Raw genomic sequence first — 6,781 nt, forward strand, 5'->3', positions numbered from 1 at the left:
TTGGATGGAAGGACATCTGTTGAATACCTCAGAGGTCACAGAAGATAATAATGTCCTTAGCGTAAGATGAATACCAGAAGCTGCTTAAAGACGTTGCCTTTAACTGGTGCAATTATCCATATCTTTAACTGGTGCTTAAAGATGAATACCTCAGAGGTCACACCTTTAACTGGTGTGATCCAGGAGTCAACACCAATGAGTCTTGGCTTTGATCTCGCTCCAGAAACCATATCAGAGGAAGCCAAAGTAGATTCATCCGGCGGTTTCCATCAAACAGAGACCACTATGGCAACTTTCCCACCCGTCTAATGTGGCATTTGTGGCTGCAAAGATGGCAGAACTTCAAATCCTTTGTGAACTTTCCCCATCAAGTACCAGCTTACGCCTCCCACTTTCTTGAGACGTTTCTAGTGAGTCTTGGCTATGAAATGGCTTCTGAAAATATATCAGATGGAACTAAAAGGCATGAGAACCAAAAAGATCTATCCAGCAGTCTGCAACGAACAGACCACTATTATGGCAACTTTCCCACCCTCCTCAAGTTGGTATTTGAGCTTGCAGAGATGGCTGAACTTCAAATCCTTTGAACTTTGCCCAAAGTACTGATCATTTACGAGGACACTTGTATTCTCCGAGTGTAGCAACTTGGAGATGAAGAGGAACTAGATAGACACGGCACCTGCAACTTGGTTCCATTCTGAGGTCAAAAAACTACACTTTCTGTAAGTTATTTGTGCCAAACACTCTGGAACAATATACATTTTTTGACTCGTTCCACCCGATAAAATTGCATCGATTTAACATTCAGTGTGGTGTCATGAAAAATGTGTGGAACTCAAGTTATCTGTGATCTCTTTCGTCCGAGATTGTGATCGTAATAAAGTTCATATTTCCGCCGGAGCTTGGTTCTGGCATTCTGCACTTATTGATCTGAGTATTTCTTCTAATCTTGCGGGGAATCACACCTTAGATCACTTCAGATACACCATAACTCCAATGCTTGTTACTGCAATGGCTCCTGCTAAAATTCCAGCTCTAAGTGATGTCCATTCATTTCTCTGCATTGTGGAAATACCTGACTTTGAACTTAGAATTATCTTATTGGTCCCTGGGTCATCAATGTGCAGCCTTAAAACCTGAATAATCAAACGGTACAAGAAATGAGAAAGCCTCACTTACCAATTTCATTGAACAGATCCAATTTAAAGTGAGAAGCAACTGTTAGTGCTCAGTACTAAAGCACTAGTGGAAGAACAAAAAATTTATTCTACAAGATGCAGCACCAGACTCACATCATCAATGAAGTCATTGTTTAGAGTATCAGGACTGACCAACTTCCTTCCCTTCCTAATGTCCAATAATCTTTATTTGCAATAAATGAAGGAACTATCACTCTTAAATCTAAATCAGCAAAGATATGCCAAACACATTTAGCAGACTGATTCCCTTTTATTACTTAAGCAATGGCATTCCACATATACAAATGTCACATTAAGCTATGTAAGAAAAGAGTATCGCAGAGCTGGACTAATATGGATATTTATGTCAATACAAAGTCACCATGAGAGAAAATACGACGTATTGGGACATGCAAGTACAATTAAATACATGAGAAAAAGATCCAATAAATGAGTATAATTTCTTAAATGAAAGACAGAATATGCTACCACAGGTTGGTGATCAATATAGTATTCAAATAATTCTACAGATCTTTATCATTTGAGAAGATGGACCCGGATCTTTATCACTAGAAACTAATGAAACTTGACCCTAAAGAAGCCAAAAATATTGGCAACATCGAAACTGCTAAAGTTGTCACAAACTGAACATAAAAGTAAAGTCCTTAGAATCAAATACACCATATTAAATGCATTGCTCTGAGGTTTCGGGTTTCGTTTCCATGATAATGTTGATGATTTGATCAGAGAAGAAGAAACAATTACCTTCCATCCAGTTAATTTTGCATGGTTTATTGCTCCAACAAGATCATCATCGGAGGAGAGTAGAACTTTATCTCCTTCATTGTCTTCATACTCCATCATACGCAATGATCAAATCTCAGACCAGCAAAAGGGTTGTAACATTATGCATAAAAACAAACTTACCAAGAGTTTAATTCTGCATTTATCACCATCAAGCCCAAGTCTCTGAGTTACAGCCGATACAAGTTCAAGTAGAGTCTTCGTACCTAACAAGAGAAAAGGGCATACACAACAATCACATATTTGATGTTTGTCAGGAGTGGAGTAATAACCCTACTTCTGATAAAAATAATCTTTATTGTACTTATCACATTTGAATCTATGCATATGTCCCTTTTGGTCTTTAAACTTGAAGGCAAATGAATTTCCAAAGAGAGGAGGATACATATTCTTGGCCTCTGCATCCTCTGATGTCATCACCGCAGATAGCTCACTGGCAAAGAGAGTTGGATTCTTATTTGGCCTGCCTACTAGGAAAATCCAACTTGACAAGGAACCAAGAAGATACCTATGTGTATCATATTCCTGATATCCTGTCTCCAGAGCAGAAGCAGAATCCCAGAACTTCTGCTTCACAATGTCTACCACGCCATTTATAGCTCCAGTATCTCCTTCAACCTACAAGTGGATATAGTTCTTTTAAGTTAGCACAAAAGAGTATTTTTTTCAAGATAAAGATACTGCTACCGTATCAGAAATCATGTTACCATAAACACCAGGAGACACTAAAACTCTTGTACATGTTCTGCATAAACGTGGAACATTAAATAAATACCTTGCTTCAATACATGCATGTGAGCAACTTGACTGTTGATAACAAGGTCTTTGGATCAAATCTTATCTTCATGATTTACCACTCGAAAAGAAGACATGTATATTATGCATGCTTAGTATAAATCAGTAATTAATATAAAAAATCTAAACCTAGATTTTGAAAGATTTTTAATGACAAACAATAAGATATGACTGAGATGCTAGTCACTGTCTACCTCCTTTACCCCTGTTTAATGTAGAACCATTGACTCAAGAGAACAATTTTCAGACATGACAGAGGTGACATGGCACAAAACTTAAAGCCTTGAGCCAATTTCCTAGGATTTTACCGTTTATGAGATTCTGTATCTGCATCAATACCCAGTGTCCAATTATCTGGTATATTTACTCTTGGTGAACTGGAGTGTACAGGTAACAAACCATCAGGATTAAGGTCTTGCTGGCACCTAGTATGTATGGTTGGCACGGTATCCATGCAACATAAGAAGCAAAAAAGAGCATTTTTAATTCTTAATTTCTTTGCACCAAGTTTCAGAAGCCTGAATTTGCATGGCTATGCATTTGCATTCCAGACATGAAGATATCTCAGAATTTTATTGTTATAGAGAAGGTTATTACATGAAAATAAATCCAGATCCCAACCATTCAATTTAAGTCAACTAAAAGTTAGCAGTCTAGTATAGAAATAAAAAAAATTAAACAAATTTAATTATTTTGGACACAAGATTAGAGAGGTATAACTTGGTGACACTTACTTACCATCAGGATCACAGCACTGGTTACTTGAAGAACATCCAAACAAGCAACAACATGATCTTCTGTGATATAAGCAGGTTAGATAGATGAAGCAAAGAAATTCATCATCGATGAAAAGCAAAAGCAAATTACCTCTGCTTAGCACTGGAAGATATAAAAAATTACTGTCACGCATTAGATGCAATGCCTCAAGAATAGTCATCTCCATTATAGCACACTCAGTGTTTGCAGTCATTACCTTTGCATCTCAAAAATAACTCATGGTTAGTAAATATCCAGATTTCGTGGAACAAAATCAGAAGCAATAAAAATATCATATAAGAAAAGATAACAGAACACAATTCAATATTAAGTCACAGTTAAATGTCACTTAATCAAAATTTAATACTATACTTTGACTTTTCCAGACAACTTAGAGAATTTATTTCATACCTCATACATGAGCTATACGATCATCTAAAGAAAGAACTTTGCAAAATGAGTTCAGCAGAAGATACCTTTTCTAATGGAGTCAGTTCGGGAGAAAGATGTTGAGCAACTACACACATAACCACATCCTTTGAGCTGCAATATGTTGCATTTGGGCAGACATCAATAATCACTATGAAGCAGTGGCAGTACTACAGCAAACGAGCTTCAAATGCAAAAAAAAAGAAAGAAAGAAAATCCAAGAAAGGAACATATGTTAGAACCCCTTGAAGCCCGTTTCTGGTTGCAACAATGACTGAGTCAACTTGGAATTCAAGCATCTTTTTTGTGGCAACATAGACAGAATCTGAAGGAGATACTAGCACAACCCTGAATTTAGAGATAATTAGAAAGCATATAAAACCATATTCTTGCTAAAACATATGGCATCAAACAATTGTTGTGATTCACCAAGCGCTACATATTTCTGAAAAAAATGCAACTATACCTCACATTCTCTGAGATGATAGTTGACAGAACAGGATTACATATATTTTGGTGAAGAGCTTCAGTGAATGTATAAGGAACTGCAGCCAGGAACAAATTCATAAAGTTACTGAATTCAAGGACTGATAACAAATTTGTTCGGGATTAATCAAAGTTCCATCTTTCTCTGTTCACCAATAAAATGATTCAAGGACTAAATTATATAGAGATTAATCTTAAAAGAGCCAAACAGTCTTTTACTTGACATAGGAGCTGATGATTAAGTCTGCTAGTTTGAATATGATAGTTAAAAGGCTTTCCAAGACATAACAAAAAAGGAGCTATGAGATATTCTACTTCCCTACATACAATAATCGTTTTACGGTCAGTATACCATCAAAATGAATTATTAGCACCGTCTAGTATCGGTCTATGCTAGAGAGGTTAGAACTCATCTCATCCTTTTTCATTGTATAATCACATTTCTGTCTTTACTGGCAAGTAAATATGGTGTGCGCAAAAGATATTATGCTATGAATGCCGCAAGCCATCCTATTCTAATCCACAAAGTAAATCTGCTGACCTGAAAATTTACTTTCCATTTGACTTTCAAGACCCTTGAGTGCAGCTGTTATAGCATTGCCTTGCTCCATAGCCTTTTCTATTCTTGAAATAGCATCAAACAGGCACTTAGCAATGTTCAACATGGCAATAACCTCACCATTTTCTACAACTGGAAGGTGCTTAAATTTTCCTGTAGAAATGAAATATGGAAAGGAAAAGGATTAAGTATCATGATGGAATACTTATTGTAATAGCTAAGAAAAAAATTATAATACACTTGGGTCCATGAGCTTGATACTAAATTTTGAATTGATCAAAAAGATGCAAAATACTATGACGCATAACAAAATTGTTTTGTATAGCAGAACATGTCTCCAAACCCACAGCGTCTCATGACATTATCTGAAAATTGCTTACAGGGTTCAAGGGTTTCGACCTTGCAATCAGAAACCAAAGCCATCGCTAACAGAACTGTCATGGTTTTGTCAATGCAAGAGTCTCACAGGTTTCAAGAGATTCTGAGTCAGATAAAAAAGAAAGTTCTCAACTGGAAAACTGATTCTTGCAACAAAATCTCTTGCTTCAACCTTTTATTGACAGTGGCAGCATCTAAATTCTTCTAATTCCATCACATAACTATGAAATTTAAAGCCAACTATTATACTGCAGATAAATCCACAGAAGGCCTTTGGCAGATTAATCAGGGATCTTAATACTATTCATATAGAGTGAGTTTGGCTAGTCATATGTTTGGATGCAACTTTTCAAGTAACAACAACAAAGAACAAGCCAAAGTATTTTAAACATCTAGGCGGTCAAGCAATGTAAAACTTATTATGTTGTTTTCTTGTACGTTTCCTATGACAATTTACGGGATTGTCAGCAAGCATCCTACCAAAGATTCTGCAGAAATTAAGTTAAAGATCTAACAAGAAAGGGGTACCTTGAATCATCTTCTGCAATGCCTCGATGGCCAGCGTATCTGCCATGACGAACGTTGGGTTCCTAGTCATAATATTTGAAATGATCGTCTTCTCTGGGTCCAAACCCTCTGCTACAACCCTCGTCGCTACATCCTATCCGGAAAATAACACCAGAAAAAGAACGCAGCCAATCAACCTCAACTCACGAGATAGCGCAATCATGTAAAGAGAAATGAGACAACCTTAGCGGTCACAATACCAGAGAGAAACTCATTGGCATCCGTCAGCAGAACGGCATCTACCCTACGAGCAGCCAATCTCCGGCACGCCTCGGAAACCGTCGTCCCCTCGGAGATGATCAGGGCTTTCGACAACCTCAGCCTCTTCACCCTCCTCTCCCCCCTGTTCCAACTCGATCATCAACGGAGATGATTGATCAAGAATCAGCAGATCAACGAGCAATAAAGACGATGCTTACGAGGCTCGGTTAGTGGACGCGGGTTTGGAGAAGCTCCCGTAGGGTGAGTTGCCGCCGCTGCCGCTCCTTCCCGGAACCGGGATCTGCACACGGTGCGCGACGTCGGTGACCATCGCAGCGGAAACCCTAAGAATTGGGGCGGAGAAAGATGAGAACGGAAGAGAGAGAAGAGAGTAGAAAGGCGGGCAGTTTTGGGTTCGACTCGTCTCCTATTTAAACAGCCACTCCCTCGCTCCTCCATCTCGACCCCAATATAACGGTTCGCGATCATTATACCGGCCGTTATTATGACTCAAGCGAAACGTGTTATATATGAGGCGGACCGTTACAACGGCTATTATTTTGACTTCAGTCAAACAAGTTGGAGATTATTGACCGTTTATTTTGACTTCACTTCAGTGAGACACGTT

The 6,781-nt window shown here is 38.1% G+C and overlaps 1 pseudogene; it reads right to left on the reverse strand.

Annotated features, from left to right (window-relative positions):
- Positions 1 to 959: 959 nt before the first annotated feature.
- On the reverse strand, positions 960 to 6,539 carry LOC103987190 (CBS domain-containing protein CBSCBSPB3-like; annotated as a pseudogene).
- Positions 6,540 to 6,781: the final 242 nt, after the last annotated feature.

Source organism: Musa acuminata, chromosome BXJ1-6 (assembly GCF_036884655.1).
Source record: "Musa acuminata AAA Group cultivar baxijiao chromosome BXJ1-6, Cavendish_Baxijiao_AAA, whole genome shotgun sequence".
Classification (NCBI taxonomy): Eukaryota; Viridiplantae; Streptophyta; class Magnoliopsida; order Zingiberales; family Musaceae; genus Musa; species Musa acuminata.